This window comes from Ylistrum balloti, unplaced genomic scaffold (assembly GCF_031769215.1).
Source record: "Ylistrum balloti isolate Yb309-2 unplaced genomic scaffold, AGI_CSIRO_Ybal_v1 Utg371506, whole genome shotgun sequence".
Classification (NCBI taxonomy): Eukaryota; Metazoa; Mollusca; class Bivalvia; order Pectinida; family Pectinidae; genus Ylistrum; species Ylistrum balloti.
In genome coordinates this window covers 184,909-211,823 of record NW_026782778.1, presented here as the reverse complement: position 1 = coordinate 211,823, position 26,915 = coordinate 184,909, and the positions used below count along the sequence as shown (strand labels likewise).

Here is a 26,915-nt window from a genome sequence, read left to right as displayed (position 1 = left end):
CAAGTGGTGAACAGTCACTCGACACACGATTTAGGGCTGCTTCAGAAGAATCGTTACAGCAATATTCATGATATGCTGCTATATCTAAATCTAAAGCATGAGTGTAATGGACGATGAATTATTGATACATGTTTCCATGCTTACAATGTGCATTTCCCGTCGACGCACAAGCTTTACTTAACAGAAGGCGATGAAGGCCAGATTGGCATCTTTCAAAAATTGCAGAAACCGCCTTCTTAATCTGTATGGATCTAAATGCCACACTATATGTTCCTTTATGCTCCTACTTTGTTAACTAAACGCCATCTTTCCTTATACAAGGGATCGATTTCAACATCAAACAGCAAACTCTCTGTCTATATATATGTATTACTTATAATCTGTCGTTCAGAGATGTGTTGCAATTTAACATATTAGATAATTTGCCTAATTAATCTAACAGATGTTTTCCTATTTGCGGCTTTCAAATAGCTTGTGTACATAACCATATTATTGATATATCTTCAACAATAAACACAAGGTAATGAAACCTTTACATATTGGAGTTTTCGTGAAAGACTAAATCGTGAACACTAATTGATAATTGATGAGTTCATTAACGGTGTGTTATGAATGTGTTCGAAATAAGGGGGTAAGGGTTGTGGAGTTGATATGGGGATTGCATTATGATATTCAGGATAATTGCGCTGTGAAAACGCTATTAAGTAATCTAGATGAATATCAACATTGTTTCCATATAGCAATCTGTTGCGATGACGTCCATGCGGTCTGATGACGTAGTGATATTTAGATATTTTAGCGACATGTGTTGATTAATTCTAACTTAATTGCAAAATAAATTAGGTGCTTTGAAGTGATATGCCATGAGTGTAACGACCCTATATAATGTTTTGGTAAACAGAATGATGTGTGTTTATGGTTCAGACATTGAAGGGAACTGATCGTATCTTTGATGTCAATGATAGAGTAATCGGGATGGCAAACACCACATTACTGATAGGAAGGTCATATTATGGATACCAAGACACAAATTCGTATTGATGTATCGTCTCAAAGGTAAAAGTGTTGACAACGAGAAGACAAGCTCAATGTTCATATCAAGCAATGACGCTGCACTTATTTAATTTAATTTCTTTAAAAGCTAGGCGTTGGCAAATGATTAATTGAAATGAAATTGATGCGATGGCTATAAAAAACACTTGCAGTAGCAATATGAAATATAACACTTCACACGAGGCCATTAAGCCGAGAGGAGGTTTGTCTTATGTCGCTAATACAGAAAAATGCAGGTGACAATTACGTTATCGTTAGACACGCGTTAGCACATATTCGAGGTAATTGTTCCGCGCAGATTCCCAGCATTATAACAAAACATTGATGTATAGTATAAGAACATGCATCTTGGGAGTACCAGCTAGACATCGAACACGTCTGCTTGACATTAACCTTAAGCTTTTGAAGAAATAAATGTTGCTCATGTCAGTGTTATTCATACTTATTTGGAGTCATACGTGTCACTGTACTTTGTATTAAAAAACGCACTTCTAAGCACAATACATCTGGTGAAAGTTAACTATCGCTCATGCCAAGATTGTAATGGTTTTTGGATTGAATACCTTGGTCGAACGGTTTCCAATCGCATCTTTTGAAATTATCAATTGTTGAAAATAATTGGCAATTTGGCGTTAGCCGAATAGAAAGCATCATTTTTTACATTCTGTATTCGATAATGTTGTAGTTTTGAAATTTACATATCTACATAATTAACAATAGAATCATGCCCTGAAACCATTCAAAGGATTAAAGTGTTCAGACACAGTCAAATTGAGGTTTTTCATACCAATTTCTTATTACGTTGAAGCCTAGGTCGATTGGCTACGCAATATATTCTGGTTTACGATGAAATCATATGGATGAATACATAACGACATTTTGAGTTTAAAACCCCGAAATGCCAATTATTAGTTCGGAAACTAATTATTGATATTTCGTGCTAATCAAATCAAACACTCTAATATATATCGTCGAAGGCTCAGTCAATCAATTCGAATGAGCAAATATGTAAACGCTAACGAAGAATCTAATATCAGCTGAGAAGTCGGCATTTGCTCTGTAACATAATATACAATATATTTCTAATATGTTTAGCATCATCAGTAACAAGTACTTTATGACTGATAATATTCACATGTGATTTATATATATCTTAAATAGTGCACATTTAGATATCATGCAATACATTTTTACAGCCACTCAAAATATTGGAAATGTATGTTTTATGCATGTACTCCTGGATGCCAAAAGACAGGCATGCACGAAATTAGGTGAAATACTATTTTTTTTAAAAGGGTTAAAAAGAAAATTCATATCGCAAAAACAATGGTTTATGAAATACAAATGGAAACAGACTAGGGCTGAGATGCAATCGTGATGCACCGATATTTGAGGTCTTCATTTTCCTAACCTTCAGCAAGGCAAACTATTGTTTCTCATTCTGAATGTTACTGAGTGTTCTCCCGAACAAGGAACGTTTTTGGTTCAATAACCAATATCGCAAATTGTGTCATGAATATTCCGTGCATGACAATCTGTGGTCACCCTTTAATAAGAATTTCATATACAATTACCCGTAATAGTTTAATGTCAACAGGTGATCCAATTCTAAACTACAAGTTGCAGAATATCTCTAGTTAACATTTGGTTAAAGTTCGCTATATGGAGAAATCAAGTAACCTGTCATTTTCCTTCAAAAAAGTTGTGATCACCTAATTAGGTGTAAACATATAAAGAAATAATCAAACTTGACTGTTCTCGGGTGTATCTATTTTTTTGGAAATGAAAATGACAAAATCCGCTTTTGTAACTAAATAGAAAATTGACGTCAAACATTTCCGGTAATAGGTAGTGCAAGTTGTAATTAAATCAAATCTAACTATGTAGTTTGTAATTCCTCGTATAATGTAGTCAGGATGTACATTTTCCAAAGCTCATGTGTTATTTATACAAAATCTGCATTGAACCTGCGTGCCACGAATATTTCATATCAAATACAGCACGTTCAACATGCAGTATCTAGGAAATTACATTAACCATGGACACGCGCGAATACATAATATCCACGTATATTTATGTATAAAATTGATTAATCAGTTATTCAGATTTATGAAAACAGAAAATTATGTTATAGTCCATATCATTTATTGTTCTATCTTTTTGTGTTACACCCTCTTCTGAAAGTGTTCCTGGGCGTCCTTATTTAAAATACATAAACGATCGGCCTCGGAATTTAGATTACTAGATATAGATTAGCTATGAGGACGAAGCAGCTGCATGATGCAGTTTAATTCATTTTCCGGCTCTACTGTATCTTGTTCTTCAATTTGTATTCAAAGATGGTGAGCACTTGTGTGCAATTATTAAAATTTGTTTAAACTTAGACAAGACAAGTCAACTCTGCGTAGGCCATAAGCTAATAACATGCAGAACATGTTTTTCTCGCAACAGTCCAATTTGTATAAGGCCAAATAAAAACATGTTGAATTGTTGCGAAGCAGTTAGAATGTAAAGCCTATGCCTGTTGTCCCATATGACCATAAGAGGCGACAAAACTAGATTTGAATTGCTTCCTAGGATTGATCGTGTATTTGACCTTCCCTTAAGCACCTATTAGAACGAGGAGGCGCTATGTCGTATGAGTTCATTGTCTGAGGAAACCATAATTGACCTGTTGGCTATGTATAAGTACAGAAAAGGATGTCATATAAATGGCTGTTAAAGAATACCACAAGAAATAAATCAACTCGGCAAGTTTGGCTAGTAGTTCCTTTGTTATATACCTTGTTCTCATATGCGAATTACTTACTTGGATATATCAAAATTTACATATCGGGTGTCGTTGATGAAGCAGAAAATGCTTAGCTGTTCTAGAACACCTGGTCTTAATCTCGTTGCACCTTTTCTCCGTGTAACTCTTTCTATTGTTCATATTTGGCCCTTAGTTTGATTGAGTTTGAGTTTAGATTATGATTATGTAGACAGGCTGGTATTTCCGTTTGTCAAGGTCTTCCCTTCCTTTCTAATTCAAGTATGATTTGTCTTTCAATGACCTTATAAAGACAACGGGATGCTTAATTAGCAACCGACAAGTAAATTCAATATTTATGAAAATTGAGAATCGATGAAACTCGGATGAGATCACAAAAGAGAGAGACTACCACGTTCCTGATCCGTAGTAAGTACAAAACGTTGATGATATATGATATATATAGTACATAATTTCGGATAAGTCTTCTTATCCGCGACATCCATTATGAACTTTCCAACAAGAAAAGGAATATTTGTATCTTACGATGGACATGGAACTTCACATCGCACAATGAGACAAATATTTCCCGATCATATGATAATGCCGATCGTAAAGCTTTCTGATTGTCGTCATCAGTCTGTGTTTGTCAGCGCAATGACAGTAGATACGCGTTGGTGTGGTCTATCATTAATGGAAATGGTGTTTGTATGACGTTAACTAACTATCAGCGTTAAAGGTGACAAATATGGCTTCATAGTAATATTTGGTTCCCCTTACTGGTGTTTTCCTGACTATAAAACCAATCGGAATTTAATTACTAAAATACAGAAATGTCTAAAAATCATTTCAAAAGGCGACCAAGACATATATTGTATGTAGTCATACAACTTTTATGTTTTAATGTTTCTAAGCTGTATAAATAAAGACTGTGCATTATAATTTGTACACCTGAAGTAAGACACGGATGTATGGTACATACAATGCGTACGTACACAGGTATAACTTAGAAAGAAAAATGCCGAGTAACTGTTTCTAATTAAACTATATTAACTAAGTGAACAGGAAAACAAACCTGCACAGCATCTTAAATCAACAATAAAATCAAACAGCTCCTTATTCATGATATATTTACATCATGTATAAAGTGGTATATAAACAGCGGCCTGACTTGCAGATTTTTAGATAGGTTCAGAACAAAGATATATTCATTGGTGTGATGTAGTTAAAAATTTATACTCTACAGATACATATGGTATTTCAATGATCTGAAGACTTGAAGCAATAGTTAAATACGTATAGATGTGAGCTACTACTGTATTCATTGCTATCTTTTTTTCAGATTAAAGAATATCAAGTGGAACATTAAGCTATACACTTGCTGAAAAAAACCTGTTCTGTCGATTGATTCTACCACGCCATAGAGTACGTATTATTTCCGGCCGCAGCCCTGCTAGACACTACTACAGTGTTTACCTTTCAGATGAAACTGATCTTGCAAACGAGCAAGAACTACATTTGTCATTATCTTAAATATAATCTTGTGATAATTTCACTTTAACGATAAATAAACGTGTTTTTTCCATGCTGATATACGATGATTCAATAAGAATACAAGCGATAAAGATAATTGACTCTATGACATAGACACCCAAAATAATCAGGACGTATCATTAAAGTAATGTTGTGCATACAATTTTTAACATCGAATTATGTCTATGGTAAGCTTTTCCACCAACATGGACTCAAATTTACGTTCAAATCGGAGTTCATTTCTGAATGCGTTTTAAAGTCAAATGACATAAATGTCTGTTTAGAGATTTCATTTTTATTAATGTATTTATATAAATACAATGTTTACGTTCGTGTCATAGATATTATTTGTTATTTAACCAGGTGCAAAAGTTTGGTGATGTAAAAGCTTTTGCAAATACATTTACAAAACTACCAATTTATTAAATTGATACAAATCTGGTGATATTCTCATTGTATCTTTATTGGTAACGTTAAAGTGCATGTAACACGATGAAGTTATTACATTAATAATATGAAAATTCCACCACTCTTGGCTACCTGTTACTGTACGTGTGGACACATGTAATGCAATGATTGATATTTCAGAGTGGATGCGTATATGTGATAAATATTCACCAGTATGTTTTCGTAACGTTTACGTGTGGTTTTTGTTTCTACATCTGCAGAATTTGTCGTTTACATCTGCATTGAAATACACACAACTTTCCAATAGCATTTATATATCTCCCTAGACAATGTGTACCTGTCTGAAATGATTTAAAAAACATCCTAAAGCTAAATGGCTTTTCCAGCACATGCTACAATCAAAGTATAACCCTTCTGTTTTCTCCATCAGTGACCTTGAATGTGTATACACCACAACAGGAAAGATTTGCCTTGTTCAGCTTAGTAGTAATACAATTATGATAAATACGGGTTTTATCTACTTTGTAAGTTGGCGGCTTAAGAACCACAGGAAGTGGACAAGTTAAACTCCGTGTGTTAGGTAGTAATACATTCCTTGTATGCAACAATGTTTGCGTACTAGCAGTAGTCATGGTAGTGTTGTCCTATTAAACACGCAGTCCATCAGACTGGAAACCTACACCTGTACATACTCGCAAAGCATACGTATTCGCAAGCATAGAATGTCCTGCTGGGAACCGTGGGCAATGCAGTAACACTACAAAGTTGGCTTCAGTTTCGCACTATTGCAAGAGGGTTAATTTGATATTTCACAGTCTCCATAAAACACACGTGCTGTACGTATACGCTCACTTCGCATACAAAGGGGAATATCTTTAATAACCATAGTTGTTGATATGATGTTATACAATATGGACCTAGCCAGGCATTCGACATCCACAGAAATGTGATGATAATGTTTAATACTTGATAAAAATAATTACATAGTATAGAATGCATGCATCATAATCGTTCCATGTTGAAATACGTCTTCATAATTTGTGTGTAATAATGAATTATACGACAAAAGTAGAGCATGGGTATGAACGTCGACCAAAATGTTAACAAAATCATAATCCAAACTCAAATTAAAAGCACTAGGGCAAAATACGAAAAAAAAAGAAACACAAGTGGAAAAATGTACTTAGAGAATAAGACCAGGTGTTTAGGAAGAGAAAGCATCCTTTTCTTAACCGACGACATCCGCAAAGTCAACCTTGGCAAATCCAAGTTAGAAACGCCATGTTCTCATATGAGAACAAGGTATATGACAGCGACACCACTGACACCACTGTGACAACCGTAAAACTTCCCCGTTATTTTCATCAGCCATTTTTGGAAAATCTGTGTATAGAATACGTCCAACAGTCAGTTGACGACTTCATGCACGGAAATCATAATAATTGGATCAGCCCTTGAATATCGAATTAACTGCGACATGTAAACACCATTTATTTGGGTTCAATGGAAAATTCACAATTTGGAAATTGAAATCATAACACGACTCGTACATCTTTGTGGTGAGCTGTCCGTATTGGTATTGTTGTAGGCAAAGATCGAAATAAGCGGCTAATGTAGAGGAGTCTTTCGTTTTTTTTTTTTTTTTCGGTTTTTCAATTCTGGTAGGTACATACGATTGTTAATAAATTTCTTGTTATTTAAAGACAAGATGTCACCCATATATTTTATAAGGCTATTACAGTACTATTTCAAAGGATCTTGAATAGGCTAACCTACGGAAGTTTAACCCGAATAGTAATTGTTTGTATTCAGTGTTGTCTCAGAGACGTATTTAATGATTCTCCAGAAAATATCATATAATGTATATCTTGTCTACTTATCATTTTATTTGCCGATAAATTATATTCTCTAATCTCTCTGTCATAGGATATACGCATGTATACGTATTATGATATATTTCCTGAAATTTATTTGCCCTAATCATTTATGTCTAGTTGATTATAGTAAGTTGTGGTAAAGAAAACAAATCCAAGCTAAAAAATAAATATGTCTGCTCTAAATTGTCAAGGCGCCAACGACTTGAATCATTTTCCAAACAAAAACATATCAATCTGTGTATGAGCTTGAGGTAATAGCTATCATATTTTGTTATTCTTGAATATAATATCAGAAAACAAATCTTACTTTTTTCTCCTCAAAATAAATCATTTTTGTGGCGTCGTTTTTATGTTATATGCTCTGAAGTACATTTCACTGGCGACTTTATGGTGAATTGAACACAATTCCTCTTTTAACCATTTGTTTGTGCCAGGAAATTGCCTTGTATGGGAACATCCAACATAATTAGTTGTCATTCAATTTTGTGCTGTAATCCAAGACATAAAAGTGATAAAAACAAAATGGCTCCGTCAATTTAGATTCCTCAACCTTATATCTGCAATATCTTTGCTCAGCACATTACTTGTCTTGACAAGGTTCTGTCCCCTATGTGAAAATTATACATTCAGTCATTCATTAAGCTCAAGTTTCCAATAAAATATATGCGGATAGTTTTCGTCCTCGCACTAACCAATGTTATTGGGAGACGGTTTCCACTAATGATCAGGCAAAAGACTGTCGCTTTTATTGATAGTGTCATCACACTGAAATGTCAGTCTGGAGACTGTAAGCAACCAACCCGATCATATTATAACAACAACTGCATAAACAGTCCTTATTCATCCCAGTTAATGCTCAGCGACAAGCAGAAAGCATGAAGTACCATTTTAATGCCTTTGTGATGTAATATCCTTATGTGAAGAGAGCCTTTGGGAGAGGTCACCTCATCCACCGAGCAATGTCGCAGTATGGCGTGACAAGCTAGTGTGTATAGGGTGTGATATAACAGTGGGAAACACTGTATTGAGTACACGGTTGTGTTCCTTACGAGAGTTTGCGGTATCAAATAACCTTATAAATAAAAACTCCTCTCGGGGGCTAAACTCATTAAGTAGAACAACGTTCTCTTCCATGAAAACATTTTACCAATTCTTATCGCTTTGAAGTTAAAGCTGAACACCAGATAGAGTATGTTGTAGTCAGTATCGAGGGCAACAACATGGAGTTCGGAATAGGCATGAAGACAAGAACCAATAAAGTTCACTAGTGTTGTGATGAGGGCAGTATATCTCCTGTCTTGTCAGTGTCTCTCCAAAAAAGGATATATGGGAAAAATCTATTTTCGGCGTTAAGACAGTATATTCAATAAAGAACAGGATTCATTAGATCTGTCATTTACGAAGCTATACATTAATCCTGAGATTGTGGTCAAAAGGTCAAACATGCAAATGCCTGTCATAGAACGCACATAGATTGTTATAAGATCCAATGTACTTATGGATACAACTACTGCATACTCTCATCAGAACAAATTATTACGCTACATACATCAATTCAAAAAAACAACAGTAAGAAGTAAACATCAATCAAATATGAAATATTAACTTTATTAGCACAGTTTTTTTGCATGTACAAGAGATACTTCCCTTTTTGAAATCAATTTACTGTATGGTGAATGACCGCAACGAACGCACGTGTGTACAATCGACAGATATAGAAAGCATCGCAAAACAGACAAATAAAGCCATTGGTCCATCCAATAAGCCCTAGTCACGAGATGGACACTCTAAACACACTTCCGCTTCAATTATGGTAGCCATTTATTTTCTACTTGACTTGGCGATCGGAAAGTGATTTCAGGTTCAAGGCAAAGTTATCCCATTCTGTAATTCTGGATAAAGAATTTGTTGCTACAGCATCGTGTCAAAATCATTAGTGAAACTGATTATCAAAAATGACAAAACTGAGGAACTGTTATTGTATGTAAGTCGATTACTTATATATACTTAGAATTTTTTCGAGAAAAGGGATAAAGAAAAAGAAATAGTTGTATCAGTGTTGACCAAAGACGTGTGGTCAAATAGTACATGCATTTGTGCTCTCACTAAATTACTTTTGTAAAAATCTAAATGTTCAGGCTTTGCTGTTTTTCCTTTTGTTAAAAGTACATCTTACATTTGATTTCTTATTGAAGTATTAAGAGATTAAATTATGGAGTAACATAATATAATGTTAGAGGACAAAGGCAACTCTGGTTTCATTTCCATGGGTCGTACGAACATTAGAGGGGTCTTAGCGCCCACCATTGTTTGATCGTTTTTGTTCTTTAAAAGTTAGATCTTTTTCTCACTTTTCTCTTATTTCCTCTGTTGTTGTTCTTAATGACACGAAATTTAAACATTCATTTGCAGAAGTAGCGGTGATAAACTTTAGCTGGAAAATCCAATATGGCGCCTGGCAGCCGTTGTGTTTTCCCGATCAGTCCGAAAACCAAACGAGGACAACTAGGGACGTAAAAGAAACATACATATCAATTTGAGAGATCCATCAAGTACTTCTCATCGGTATATAGCATTCAATGACCAATTTACATTATAACTCATTCAATTGAATCCCGTCGACTGGCAGTCTACTCATTATATCTTCTTATCAAAAACTATACGTCAAATACATCATGTAGAAACAAAGTCGATAACCGACTTTCTAACCATATCTGAAAGTTGTCGTAACCTTTAAGCAACAACAAAAAGAAAGTACCAAGATTATCGCAGAATTATACAGCGACTTCTGGAAAATCAGGAGCAGAAAGAGTAGGTGTTCCGGAAGAGGAAGCGTCTTCTGATTCATCGACGACACCTGCTATGAAACCCTTGGTCAATTCAAGTAATTAATGTCACGTTCCCAAAGGAGAACAATGTGTACAATAAAGGAACCAACAGGCAAACTAAGGAGCCTTAAAACATGCTCAACATCTCAACTCACAAAGATAAGACTTACTATTTTTTCATAGCAGCTCTGTTTTTAGCTGTTTCTGTCAGTCTTTCAATAAATTTGTCGTTTCTTTGATATCGTACAGTTGTCTTTTTTTTAAATTCCATTTCTCGGCCCTAATAACCTCTTTGTTGATAGAAAATTCAGAATACGGTATTCAATGTAAAGATTTAACTGTTTTTGTTAATGAGATGTCGTTTGAAGGCTTTTACAAATTGAATACCTCTGACCTTTAACATGGAATTACATTTGCTAGCGTTGCCGGGCTTTATTTTCCGGGAACATACAAGCCAAATATTTTTTGCGTTTTGATTAATTACAAGACGTGTTCTGAATGTTTTAACAAATGTGACTACGGCTATTTTGATTAAACGTCTACGTCAATTCGTTTCACCATTCTTATCGGGCTTCAATAACATTTTTGTCTTGTCAAGCATATTTGTACATGTATGTCTTCTAGTTAATTACAATTTGCTAGAAAAAGAAAAGAAAAAAATTGAAAAAAACTTTTTCTTCTTCTCACAAACTTTGTCGACTATCAAGACTATAGGCCTCTTGGTTGTTGGAATTTAAAAAAAAATCTTATGAAGAGAACGGTTGAAACCGGACGAACAAATGGCCGAACGCGACACAAATAGGATGATTCTTTAGATCAAGCTACGTAGAATGTGGAATAAAAATTATGATTATAGAATCAAAAAGATTAATGCGTAGTTGGTGATAATTTTGATAATAATTTAATGCTCATACAAGTTAAACATATCTGATATATAAAACCATGCCTTGCCACATTATTGTGCATCCATTGAAAAGGAAAAAAAATTAGTTCGACAGTGTTATTATCAAATTTTTTTCACATAGACGGACTCAAAATAATGATATCAATTGCGAACAGTGCCATAGAGGCTACAGACGGTGTTGTTTTCAGCTATGCTGTTGTTACAAACGCGACATGTTTATTGCGCTGTAGTTACATTACACACATATATTATTTATCACTGATTGATTTTTCCCGATGTTTTTTAATATTACATCATCAACGTTTCCTATTAACCACCGAATAATTGTGACAATGTTATTGTTGTAGGTGTATCTCATATATTATCCAGTAATGGATATATAAATATTAATCAATTTTCATTTCAAATCTACCGTCGCGTTAGACAAACAATTAATATGGAAATGAGGAATTTATACATCCTATATATAATTGAAAAGATGAATGTACAAGATCAAATTGATACATATTCATTTTAAAGTTAATGATACCCGCAACTATCTAATGGATCAATGTTTGATATTATCTGTTCAAGCGCTTGATAGTATCTTTAAAATGAATGCGAATATGTACCGCTTGTACAATACTAATGTTGTTCAATCTATGTAATAATGGAAATCAATAATTAAAGTTTATGACGTAAATCATTTTTCAAAATATCCTCTGTCAAAATTAGATGCGTTATGTCTATACTATTTTGTCCGTTGCGCAGACATGTCAATGTTTTAATTTATCAGTCACAACATAAAACATACTTCACCAGTTAAAAGATGTTTTTCTCTATCAATGCTAAATATGACTTGCGAATTAAGTACACGGTATGACATCCCGATAATATTCATAAAAGATTATAGTTATAATAATCACCTAGGCGATAGTAGATGAGGCATGATTTATAAGAAATATTGCTGGCTGTAATGATCCAAATCAATATTCAATGAGTAATGTTCTGTTGTAGATGTTCTCTTTTTGTGGTGATTTTTATCTACCTAGTGTTTAAACAATTATTATTATAACTTTCTTAACCGCCAGTCAACACATAAAAATATCATCAGGGTCATCAACCGGTGGAACACATAATGTTTCAGAAGATGGATAACTATATTCCTTTTTTGAAATATATATATATATATATATATATAAATGTAAAAAAAATAAAACAACAAACCGATTAATCATATGTGCCCAAAGTTGCAATTATTCTGTAAGAAAAGTTCGTCTGAAACAGGCTAATGTTTACGTTGTAGCACCACGACCCCAGCATGCCGTAAACCTTAGGTCGATGTGTTTTACGTCATGGTGAACTGGTTTTACATCTGCGTAGTTGTAAGCATGACCGTGGTCGCATCGCTCCATCATTATTTCTTATGAAGAAGTGTTATTAACACAGCGCGAATACAGAAACCGCCAGACAAATTCAGCCATAGAATGAAAATTAAGCTGACCCAGTTACAGTTTTTACTGACCAAATTATTAATCCTTCTTGGAAAAGGGTCACCGAGTGAAGCGTCTTCTAAAATTCCCTCCTCTACCGACATACTGATGCTATTACCAATATAATGATGTACCGATTACTATCATCATTGCCATTACGATCTAAGAGGAAGTACGGGAAGTGTGACTAAAGATCAAGGTTATAGGCAAGTACTCTGTATCCGGATATTTGCCATTAGAATGAAAATGCGAAGGGAGACATTTGATAGAGCGAAAAGAATTAATTCAATGAAAGAATATATTGTCTGCATCAGCTTGGACACACGCCTAAAACACATAAAAAAGCCGAATAGAACATTAAAATGTCATTACTTTATCAATTATAATTTTGGTTTAGTGCACTGTTGAACGTCCTATCAACAGCTTTAAGGACAAAATCTTAAGCACAGTAGAATTATGTATATCGTTTCTACTTTGACTGAACAAACTTGTTTGTGTTCGACATTATTCCCAAAATGGTTTTACAAGTATTCCAGAAAATAATTCGGAGAGAAATAAGCACAGCAAACGTTTTAAACATGTATGAATGTTTTCTCCGTGTTCACTAGACAGTATCTGTATTTTATACTTAAATTCAGTTGAGCGGTTTCGAAGTTCTTGTGTAGATTCACGTACTCTATAAGACGTATAAAGTATTGACCAATGTCAGACTTCTTTCCAGACCTTTGCTCTCTCTACATGATATATCGACTGCGTTTTTATCTTCCGACTCTCTACCTCCCTAATAGACTTAGCAAGATATGTTGATGTGTTTAAGTCAATGTAGATATTGTTTTACCTGTTACGAAAAAGGAGGTCGTGCCACTACAGGGATAGCATGTCCTTGACAAGCTCAATCCGTGAATAACACCATCAAATTACAGTGTACAAGCTTTCGCGACGAAATAACTTTCCAAATAAATATAAGACAACACAACAACCGTAAAAGTGTTTCAGACAAGCAAACAGTCGCTTCAATACATTTCTTATCCATTATCATTGCAGTAGTCTAATGGCGCTTCAGTAACTTCCTCGTCATTCACAATTACGTCCCTGGTTCGAATCCTCGACCGGATGTGTAAAGATATGGGTTCATCTGCCAAAGCAGTTGCGTTTTCCCGGTTTCCTTCCACAGTAAAATCCCTCGAGCGGAACCGGGGCAACCGGAATAATTAAGTTTAATTTGAATAATTTGTTTCGCACACGGTGTTTAAAAATAAAGTGAAATAACTGAAGATTTATACTACGACAGGCTTTTATGATGACACATCAACAGTTTTGTCATCAGCCAAAAATAAATTCTGTATATTAGAAATACTTAAGTCTCTCAATCAAACAGCCTTGTAGCAGTTTATTTATGGAACATACACATCAATTAAAACCATTTTAAATATAAATCTTGATTATTGTAGAAAACGATAATGTAAGTTATAAGGAAGCGTTCCATACCTTTCTATATGTTTACATGGCACTAGGGAATGTTCTATTGTTCTGTCAACACACTGAAATGACATAACCTTGAAAAGGCCGTATTACAAGAAACAAATCTGTCCTTGTGCATCAAACTCAACGATGGAAGAAAAGAATACGCAGGACTTATTTATACAGTGCATTTGATATATCGCAGCGTAGGGAAAGCATTTAAGTCGAAAGTTACTGTAAAATGTAATCCACTTATCATTACAGTTGCACCGCCAGTTATGTGTTACAGGTACAGTAACTGAAACAGCTGGGAGTGCCATACTACTGTGTTATTGTAGCACCAGTGAGTGACCAACATATGACCGTCGTCAACGCGCCGATGGCAAGCACAGAAACAATTGAAACTATGAAAATGATGATCTCTTCATTTCATCGATTTTCTAACGGTTGTGCAGCGTCAGTGAAATGGTTCAAACATCACGAAAATGAGTTAGTTAAAACATCCGTTAAATGGAATAGAGGATGCAGTTTTGTTAATAATTAACTATACAAAGATCACTAATTGAGAGAACCTCGCACAAATGACTTGGCCACACGACCTTTTTAACCTTGCGCACCAAGAACAAAAGAATATCCAATGTCAATGTAGCAATGATTTGTTGAGATAATAAATAATTCATAACTTAAGTGTTCTTTGCCATCATAGAATTCGCGGTTAACGTTCATTTCTTATTTTATATTAACCCCCATTGACCAAGTAACTGTAGCCAATCGTATATTCTGTTAAGACTTTATTCTTCTATATTTATTGTTTCCGTGTCAATCTAAACAGGTTTAATTTGCACATTCCACCGTCTAGACATCATATTCATCTTGTAAACATACCGTCATTCCCTCGTGCGTTGCAAGAGCAAATGGATTAGAAAGCAATGGTTTACAAATTATCAAACTATCATCGGTAGATAAGATTCACATATCTGTAGATGCCACTCGGCTCTATAAATTATATCAAGTAGTAATCTTCGAATTCATACACCACTTACACAAACGAGCAATGGTTCTACTTCTTGTGGAATAACAAACAGCATCATATTCTAACTAGCCAAGAAACAGTACAAGCGCTGTTATTGATATATATACAACCATGCCGTACCATTCACAGACATCCTGCATCTGCAAAATATTATACATGTCGGTCCCCATGACCATTCAACTGCTGTGCGTGTCATTTGCGCCAATATATGTATTTTCACATCTTAATTTGCTTAAGACATCAAATGTCATTTCGATTGCGCATTCATGATCGGCCATCACTGAAAATATTATGACATTATTTAAGGACCCAGAATACACATCTCCAAACTTCTAAATTTAAACAGTTTTACATACTACGTCTAAATATCTACATTTAGTGAATACATTCAATTAGGGCTATGCCATTTGATGATTAATATGTAAGTCTATTTGCGTTTGTTGAAGTCTTGCAATTCATAACATTCAGAAGAGTTCCAATATTGAAAGATACATAAACACTTCCTTCATTATTCGCTGAAGTGCATTCCACTAACAGAGACAATAATTATGGTTTCATAGGCAGGTAGATGATGACTATAGGAGCTCATGTTTTTACTTATTTCAAAGCAGTCGATTAAATGGAATTGCTTCCTAACATTGACCCTCTGACAATTATTGCGTCGCCTTGGCACTCTAAACACGAATCAATTTTTGAATCAGGATTTTGGTGGCAATCTTGTATGATATTTATCGGTTTTTTAAATGTTTAATTATTTCTTGTTTTAATTGTTTTTCATTTGACTATGCACAACTAGGGACTAAGATAAAATTGAAAAAGGAGAATTACGAATGAGCCATCAAAAACTTAAAAATATATAACCTTAACAGCCTAAAACTATTTGATCCTAAAATGGACAATTCAAAAGTTAGGACAAAGGGGATTCTTAGAAGAATGATTTATCCAGAACTTCTCTATCAAAAACAGTCCCCATCAGGATTGAAATGGACGGCGTGAAGTTAGAGTCAAGAGAAAAAAAAAGAAATTTGAGAATGAGTCTTCAAGAACCCGTCATGAATGAATAAATTATTACTGGCAACATCCAAGATGGCTGCAGATGGCTGTGTGTTTTCCGCAGTCAGTACTAAGATAGCCAATGCACCAGATACAGAGGTTACCGTATCTCTAACTTTAAATGACAACATGTAATATGGCCGCCTGCCGGCCATCTCGTTTTCTTCCGAACATTCTCAAAATTATTAATTCACAATTATAAACCGAAGGAGAAACTATATTTGAACATCTGTCGTTAGTCATGTGACCGTGACTAACAAACTACTTCATTGAGCCAGAGGGTAAAGACATATAAAACAGTTATATAGTTACATAAGTAATCTCAAACAACAAATATAGTATATGTTTTCGAATCAAGTAGTTTTGTATAAATACGAGTGATTATTCTAAAATGTAACTGATATATATAAATACATTGTCCGAGAATATGTAATTCGTAAAAGTCGATTAAAGTTAATCTATTTGTAATTACAGTCGCTAATGGCAATGCTTACTGTATGGGGTCAAGAGTTGTGTGTATACCAGGAAATGTCGTCCATTTAAATAGCAAAGCGATGTAGGTTGTTAACCTTATTGACTTGGTCACAACTGATAGCGCATGAATCTAAGCCAAGTGATTACCCACCAGCACATACATTTGCCACGTAAAACCCCCGGGGGAGAAAATGTAGAGGTACGCTGGGTAGGGTCGTCATCCTTTATTATAACAGCACCGTGCAGTAAGTGTTGGCATGGCATGCTACCATGTGTGAACCTAACTTGACGTATTCGACCGCTTTCTGCATCGCAGGACAGTGTTTACCATACAATGATTGATGCTGAAAGCAATCATGTATGTTGTAGAGTCAACAAGACATAATGACACCAGCACATGTGCACATAACTGCTACGGAACAGTTACTGTGAACCTCGGAATCATTTGGAATTTCTCAAAATATATGTATTAAGGAATAGACCGAAAAAGCATACCCTTAAATGCTAGGTGCTCCCTATTCGTTGGCAATGCATGGATACAATCTCAGAAACACTACAGCGTATTCTTGCCCCCACCTCCCCCAATCCTCGGGTTGGTATTACACGGGGAAATACAGAAATAGCGCATTCACGATGAATCGTATTACTTAGAAAATATTTAAATATCACGGCCGTGGAGAGTAATCTAACAGGCATACAGCTGCGGTTTACGCAGTAGCAAGGGTGTAACATTACATCTCAGATTCAGATGTCTCCATCTCTTTTTTTCAAAAAGGTAGGAACACCAACATGTAGTCAAACACAAAATATTCCTTTCATTATCATACTTGATTGTAAGTACATGTGTATTGAATACTGTAGCACAGGCAGGTACGGTTTTGTATGTCGAAAAAAATAAGCCAAGCGCAATGCTTGAATCTTCGTTAACGTATGTGGAATTGTATACTCAACGTATTGGTATATATTACAATATAATTTTTGTCAAAATGAATATAATCAACGCTGTTACTAAGATGCAGAATATTAACACCGAGAAAATAAAATCCAATTAGAAACGGGACAATAAACAAATTACTTTGACAGTACAACACATATCATTGAATTTCATAACGAGAGCAAAACGGAATTTGATTAACAAATAATTAAAACAGTATTTTAAAACTTCAGTTTCATTAACGTACCACCAATGATAATTACTACTCTATATCAGTAGCCAACCATGACAATCTGAAGTATTTCAGTCGATAGAACAGCTTAACGCTCTCCTTGAAATAGGATAGTTGGATTTATTGACATCTATGAAAAAGAGCATACGGCTCATATCGGTAATCAAATAAGGGATTTACGACTCAATTATTTGGGTAGGGGTTCATAGGCTCAATTACGTTTATTAGGGGCCCGACTTACGGTTAAATACTGCGTGGGTAAATTACTAGGATGAGGGGTTAAAGTCTTAATTACGTTTGTAAGGGATATACGGCTTACTATTTCGTGGGTAAGGTAAATAGATCAATTACGTTGATGAAGGGTTAAGGTCTTAATTACGTCTGTAAGGGGTTTACGACTTACTATTTCGTGGGTAAGGGATTTAGATCTACTACGTTGATGAGGGGTTGATGTCTTAATTACGTTTGTAAGGGATATACCGCTTAATATTTCGTGGGTAAGGGATTTAGATAAATGGCACCGATCAGGGGTTTGCACATCACTTGTATATGTAAAGAATTTACGGTTCAACTACGAGAGAAAGGAGATTTAAACTCAGTTACATGAGTAAGGATTTTACAGCTCAAATACGTGGGTAACGGACTTGCGGCTAAATTACGTGGGTAAGGGGGTTGCGTCTTAATTATGCTATCCAGTAGATAATCTACGGTTTAATTATACTATTGACTACAAGGGAGTGTGCCTTAATAGCCGTATTTAGTAAATGACTTACGGCTAAATTAACCTAGCTAATATACTGCGTAAGGCTTAATTTTGCTATTGAGTAATATGTTTACTTTTTATCTACGATAGCGAGTAAAAGTGAATACTTCGTGCTAATGAATAAGGAGCTTATTGTTGTAGTAATCCTATGAAGTATCTTATTTAATAATGAATCTTCTAGTCAGGAGGCAGATGATGTGATTAGTACAGAAAGTGTTGAGGGAACGGTTATATTCCTGAACTAACGTCGAAACATATGTCATGCTAGCAAGACATAATGTCTCCGACTTGTATAGGATGAAATATTACTGTACTATTACTAAGAAAACGATAAAAACGACGGAAAATATTACATTTTTCGTACAACTGAAACTCAACCTTTACAATAATGCTACAGCAGTAAACATATTTAATCGTTATAACAGGTGTTAGGGCGTCTCTGTCCGTCCGTCTGTCTCTCTCTCCCTTTCTCTCTCTCCTACTCACTCCATCTCTCTCTCTCCCTCCCTCTCTCTCCACCCCCCCCCCCTCTCTCTCTCTCTCTCTCTCTCTCTCTCTCTCTCTCTCTCTCTCTCTCTCTCTTCTCGTCGTTTTGTCTACGATTCCCCGACCTGAAAATGTATGAACACTTTAGGATATTCCTCCCGAGTTTTCAGTTGCTGCGCACTGCAATTTTGGCTATTACTTTTAAAAATCTATAAGGTCATTTCGTAACTGTGGGTAGTAAATTAAGGTCAAAACATGTACTGTATAACGTTTGGGATGTAAAGATTTAAACAAATATACACTTGATGCTATGATCATACATCGTATGCTTTTACAGTGAAGAATAGGAAAATGCTATTCTGTGCTTTCACTGTAGTCAATCGCATGATTGGCACTGGACATCGATGATTCTGCGAGTGTCCCGTATTTCTGTCCATTGAAACACATTAAAAGATCGATATGTTTACCAAACCCAGATATAACATACAGTAAGTATTTGGTTTGGTGAGCAGATCACAAGACGTATTTGCATTTAGCTGGTTAAACAGGTTGATGACGTATCTCCGTACAGGTATAAGTCATTATCTGAGTATCGTATTGAACACGTTTGAAACAGCAAGGTAAACATCACACAAATCGACCGTATCATTACGACCTGTTTCTCCTATTGCAGGCTTAGCCCATACTTTGTTAATGATCGACATCAGTATCTACATCAAGTTTGTACACATGCATAAAACATGATCGAAATCTTCAAAATATCACAATACATATTTATTACAGTAAGCATGCATCCATTTATGATAGATGTATGCTATCCATTATCTGTTTCATACTTGTACTACAACGTATATTTCAGCAGTGATAAAAATATAGTCAGAAGACTTCATTTTTAAAGTATTTAAATTTTTTTTCGTTTCATGATTTGTTTTTTGAAATCAAGAATTATTTTAATTAATATTAGAAATTCGTTCCATTTTTTTTATTCGTCATTTATTAAAGATTAATATTTTAATCATTTTAATAATTTAATTTGTTGTATCAAGATCGAAAGATATATAATTTCGTTCATGTGAACACTAAATGTCACGACAAAACATTTTGCTAGCGTAGATTTTGACCATAATATGTAATATGTACACTAATTCAAAGAAAGAATTATAACAGAAAAGATAAGAAAATACTTACCTTGCGAGAGCCACGGAGTTGATTTTTTTAAAAATATTGTTGTACCTCTATTTGCTGATGTTATATTGGTTAGACGTCCCGCTTATAGCTCTTTGACACAACATCGAAAATATATGACGAGTCTATTTCATTTTTTTTTTTTTTAGATACAACATGAAGTAACACACATGTCTATTATTCTTCGGGAAATAAAAACTTGTTCCCGGGATGTTCAAGCGAGTTTTCTATGTGAAGACTGCTGTTGAGTAACACAGAATTATTTAATGTTCCAAGAGAATTCTAGTCTTTAACAAGTTATGTCCACTAATGAATTCGAGAAAAAAAGACTGATAATGATAACACCCTATCATCAATCATATAGCATGTCTGTTTAGTGCCCAACTAAGTATCACTTTTTACAACACATATCAGTGTTTGACATCGTTGCGGAAAATGTACAGCTGCAACATATCAAAAGAATGCTATCTTTAACATATGTAATGTCAATCCTTGCGCATTTACATTGAATTTTTTTTTCTCGAGAAGTATACAAATTAAATCACAACATTTTACAAAGTAGAACTGCATCCAGTTTCTATATAATAACATGTGTTTGTTTCTTTGTCCAAATTTATAAACATTTCCATTTTCTTCTGTGAAGCTTAATTAACACCTCGATTCGATTGCATTAATCTTCCGTATACTTAACAGAGCTCCATCGCTGTCGCTGGCCTTCACTAAACACAGACTTCGTTGCTGCTGGCAGCGAATATATGTATCAAACTTAGAATGGCGCTGCTCTCTGTGAGTAGAATTTCCAGCAGCAATCGTTGTAACGGGTTAATGGTAGGTCTGATTTTAAATCTGCCGTGATAATAACAGCAGTTCGTCTCGCGCTGACCGCGTGGTTACTTTTCTGCTTACTAGTCAATACGCATGGACGCACTTCTTTTCTCTATAACGTTATTGCAACAGAGCAATCAACGATTCAAATACAATATCACTTAATCTGTGGTGTTTATTTAAAGAGTAGACATACCCATAGTGCGACGTTGACCATTAACAGCAGCACTGTCAACGACAAAGAAACAAAATAGTGACCAATGGAGTTAGCGTCTGGGATTCAATTACGTTGTTAAAAAGGTAACGTGAAACGAATCGTTAAACCGTGAATATAGCAGAAAACTACAGATGTTGCACTCGTAAAGGCCCGCCAGTGTTCAGAAAAGAGCCAATAGGACAATAAAAGCAAAAACGTGCATATTGCAAACGGTACATCATCAAATGAAAGGTAAAAGACGAAACTGATATTCACGTCGAAGTGTTACTTGGCAAATGAATGGGCATAGGTCAACTTTGCGTTTTAGATTTGATTCCTTGTTTGGGCATACAAAATGTGTCTGCGTCATTTACAGAACATGATTCCCTTTTATCATCCATGTGGACAGTATTAAATTCGTTTTAAGATAACACAACTTCGAGAGATGCATGCCGCCGAGTCTTTGTCAGATTTTCCCGTTTTCTATATTTCACCCACCTTTGCCGACTTTTTCTTTACAGCATTATGACAATATTTAAGAAACAACACGGAAATACCAACATGTCACCATAAACATAATCCTAACGCAAATTTAATAAAACTAGGGCAAAAAAATGGACAAAAGAAAGATTTACACGGCGTAGAAACCATCTTTGCTTTAATAAAGGTCAAATTTCACACGTAGACCCGGGTTACCACAACAATAAGATATTTAGAAAGTATTCATACCCTGCTGAATACCAAGGGCTAAACATTAGTAAATCGTCAGTATAATAGAATATTCGTTTAATAATATTTTCTGTGAAGTTGAAATGTGCAAATACAACGTTTTGCTATCTATCGTTTCGTGTATAATTATCAAATATTATTTTTTCCCTTTTAGAAGAACGTCACATTTCCATCATGTTGCTGTTATGCTTTATACCATTGCCAATTCTCAGTATGATGTGTCAACTTGGATCATCGTTCTCCCGTGTCAAGTGTACACTAGTATTAAAGCGTCTTCCGGTGGTGCCATTATCAGTGGACATGGTCATTGTATGATATAAAGTTTTTAATTTTAATTTTCATTGAAATGTACTATTTATTACAATTCTTAGCCATTGCGAGGAACAAACATATCACAGAAGTTGTTTTTACTTAAAAAAAAATCATTTTATCCTCGAACATACAGAATGCATATTCAGAGCAATGGTTGAATAGACTGACATATCGTTCTCAACACTCCCGTGCAGCAACACTTTATAGCGGATGCAAACTTTGGAAAATCATCAAACAATTCACTTGCGTGTTAAGAATAGGCTGGAGTGAAACGCCCTGGGTCCTCATCCAAAACCGTGACATGCCAGCCATTTAAATTGTACTACACGCTGCTTGCCTGACGCTCAGCATTGGATGGACAGATTCGTCCATCCAATGTTGGTATAATGCAACCGATCTTTTATTTATAGAAATTGTTCCTTTATGTCCATATCTACTTGTATTGCCTCTCCACAAACTTCCGAAAAAAATTAATATCAAGTCATAAATTTTCATTTAAATCTGTAACTCAAACATTATTTAGTGTTTTCATGAAAACTAGCGATTTGTTTCATGATAACACTGTTTACATAATGATGATTTCATTTACGGCGATATACAGGCGGGATTGTGCCTTTTAATTCACTAGTTATTGGTGAGAGTTGCTAAGGCTTGGTGTGTATAAGCACCTAGATAATACAATACATATGATAACTCTGAATCTTTAAAGATAGGTTTGCATATGTAGATATTGGTAACCCACAATAACATCTTTGTAAAAAGCAGTATCTTCATTCATGCATTTAGACGCAATACTATGTTTTACTAACAATGTATTCCTGTTTAGCACCCTAACAAATTAACTATATGAATACTGAATTCATCTTAATCTATGAACTTCATGTTTTGCTCTCGCGTTGTACACCTGACTTTTTAATATCTTCAATACATATTTTCTGTATTTCACTATCTAAAACTCAAAATCCAGGATGTTTATTTAAAAGACAGAGAAGGAAGGCACGGCTATAAACTCAAATAATTTGAAAGATTGATTGATATATCGGTCAAAGAAAGGGACGAAGGTTCAACTAAAGACAAGATATCAGGAAATGTCAAGGGAGCCATTAGGGGGAAATGTGTTCAGTATGAGAACAGATGAGGTTCCATATTTAAATGTCATGACTTAATTCGGTCTGAAGAAATCTTTTGTGCCTAGTACAAGAGTCTGAATTCATTTGAAATGCCTCTTTCCTTGGCAAAGCCTTGCGAAATAGTTCTGAACAAAATATTTGACTTGTGAATGCTTAGATATCAAGGTGATCGATAAAATCATTGAAGACGTCTAGCTTAGGAAATGTATACTCCCAAAATCCACATTGTTATGACGATTGGCGATATTTTTCGTCCCGTATGATATTTGATGGTATTGTTTTCTGCTTCACGTTGGGTGTAACAACATGAGGTGTATCATCCTTCTGTAATATTAGTAAAATCTAAAACGGATAACTCTGGGATCTTTTGAATTGGCACGACATCAACGCACAAGTATATCAACAAATTATGCACGAAATGATATGTTTTAATTTTCAAGATGATTCATTCTTGTATTTTTTCCAGATTGAGATCTTAACAGTGGAAAAAGTTTTAATCTAGCTTACAAAATATCAAGTCTAGTCATTTAACCTTTTAATTAAGGCAACGTAACGCAAATGGTTTTCAAGATTAAACTGATCTAAGATTAGACTGCATTTGGTAGACTCCAAATCGTTGTTTGAGATCTCAAATGGTAACGATATCAGATCGATGTTGATATTGAAAACATTTTCAAAGAATATGGTTGACCTACTCTATGTTCCTTGTTGCTTGGATGTGTATGAATTGGGCGTTATGTCCCCATTATTACAGTTTTCTTGCAATTATCGTAAGCTTACGAACAATTTCGTGTTTCAAATGATTCTGGTTGATGGATATTATGGAGAAGTTTAATGGTTGTTGTAGTGATATCATTGAGAAATAGTTTGTTTCTTTGTGCGATACGACGCTCGCTAGTTTGCCAGTTGGCTACGTAGTTATATATTTTGTTATAATTTCAGAACGTGGTATCATTTAAGTGACCAAGATTAAAATGGCATATGATGTCGATGAAGCAGAAGACGCTTACTCTTCCTTTGTACTTTTTCTGTTCAATCGTCTCCATGTAACTGCTTCTTTTGTTCATAGTTTGCTCCAGTTTAAGTGAGTTAAGTGGGTGGATTATGATTATGTTGACATGTTGGTATTTTCCAGTTGTGTTTCGTGTCAGGATGATGATATTTCAAAGTAGTGGCAAAATAAACCAAACTATCAATAGAACCAGCATTCGTGAAAGGACATCACTTGATACCCTACAGCAGGAACAAAAGCTATTTTGCTTGGTTTGGCAGACATTGGAAACCGTCATTTAACAAAAGATCCCAGAGGGCTCTTTGGGCCCTGAAGTGCAAAATATTCATTACTTCTATGCAAGACTGACATTTTCTCTACTTTTCCTTTTCCACTTAATCATTTTACAAAAAGGAAATCCTATATGTAAATCAAAGAAGGTCTTTCTGAGAAATAGCGATAACAAATATGTCTATACCCAAAATGGTCTCCTTTTATTTCTTTTAGCAGACATGAAATTGTGACTGGTACGGTTGGGACCAAAATGAAACTTACGCATCATCTCAGAGACATTTTCACCTTGTACTTCTCAGGAAAACGTGATAGCGCAGTAAAATGATCGCTTGGAGAGTATTTTTCTTATATTGAAATGATAATGATAGAAATGACTAATTAGACTTTAAGAAAATATATCTTCTCCTTACTCTGGCTAAAAATTTAATAGGAAAAGAGAAGAATTTGTATCGATCATCGAGAAATATCCTTCCATTACAACTAAAGAAAACAACGATATCAATGACTGTTTACGGGCGATTTACTGAAGAATGGCGATTTGAACAGTCCACCATCTCCTAGTTGTGAACTACAAAGAGCAATGACAAGTTTGGATTCATTTGAGTACTCCGAAGTATATAAGACAAGCCTTCTGAGTAGTGATAAGGCAATACATATCCGTTGCCGGCCCCCGCAAGCGATAACACTGTAATGGTTTATAAAGATGTTGTTGTTTGTTGGTAGTTTGCAATGAATAAGAAAAGTAAATAATCACTTCGTAAGTGATTTTTAAGCAGCAATAAATATGACATTATGTAACACATTTCCATCAACAATGTGTAATAGAATGTTAAAGTCAATTGTAAGTTTGTAATTTTTGATCGAAATCCCCTGAGGATTTAAGCCTCTAGCCCTTCGATAAAAAATTCTGAAAATAGTTATGGCGATATTTACCTTGTTCTATTTATTTATTTATTTACTTATTGATATGTTTTCCAGGTGTTTGAACTTCTTTGAAAATTTCTCAAGTTATGAAGCAGCTAAACCGCTGATATATTTTTGGAAAAGAAAGCTTGACAAAGCAACTCGAACTTATGGAAGATTATTTATGCTTAATAAGTATATAACGATTGATGATAACCATTTAAGGAATGAAGCAGATAGAGGGAGAGGTAAATTAGTCCCCTCGGGAGGGACATCAATCAGCAAAGGCTACAATAAAAAACGTATTCCTAACATGAAGCTTATTATGAAATACTGAAGTGCCCGGTCATATCGAAATTCGTGGTACTGTAACACACTTGTCGACAGGGTTAGAAATGCAGCGGTTACTGTCAACCAGATCAAAAGTAACTGGCTAATTCGCATGTTAAACCTTTTGCTATCAGCAAAATAAAGCAAACGAATATAGAGGAAAGGATATAAATAATGTCGTATACTTCCGGTCAGGGTAAGCATGAAAGAAAAAACATCAACATGTCTTCACTTTGCACAGGTAATGACTGTGTTAAAGATGGATTGATGTATATGTTTATTTAAAGATTTACGTCGCGCAAAGGCCAGTTTCACACAGGCACATGTCTGTAAAAAGGCAAAAGATCGCCAGTATAAATATATTGTTGCATGTTGCATCCATTTATTAATATAAATTGTGTTGGTGAATTGAAAATAGGCAACGTCCATTATCAATTTAATACCTGAAACTAGAATAGACGTTAAACCAATTAATCTTTCTTTTTACTAATGTTTAATTGCGGGTTCAAGGCCAAATACGCTGCAAGCGACAAATTTGTTTAAAAGTGTGGACATGGAACATAAATTGGGGTTGAACATGAACGGATAGAAGCGCATATCGAAAAAAAAATACGACAGAAATGATAACTTATATTACTATTGATAATAAGGAAATATGTTATGTGAAATGAAAAATCAATCACCCTTTGTTGAAATTAATACGGGTGTCATTGTTTGACCTTTGCAGAATAGGAATATTGTATCAAGCTGTCATATTGCT

General features: G+C 34.8%; 1 protein-coding gene across 1 annotated transcript in view; it reads right to left on the bottom strand.

Annotated features, from left to right (window-relative positions):
• The window catches only part of LOC132562767 (G-protein coupled receptor 54-like), a 111,336-nt gene extending 90,229 nt beyond the window's left edge, over positions 1 to 21,107 (bottom strand). The window contains exon 1 of the mRNA XM_060227530.1: positions 20,449 to 21,107. The gene's annotated coding sequence lies outside the window, so the exon portion shown is untranslated. The remainder of the gene's footprint in view (positions 1 to 20,448) is intronic.
• Positions 21,108 to 26,915: the final 5,808 nt, after the last annotated feature.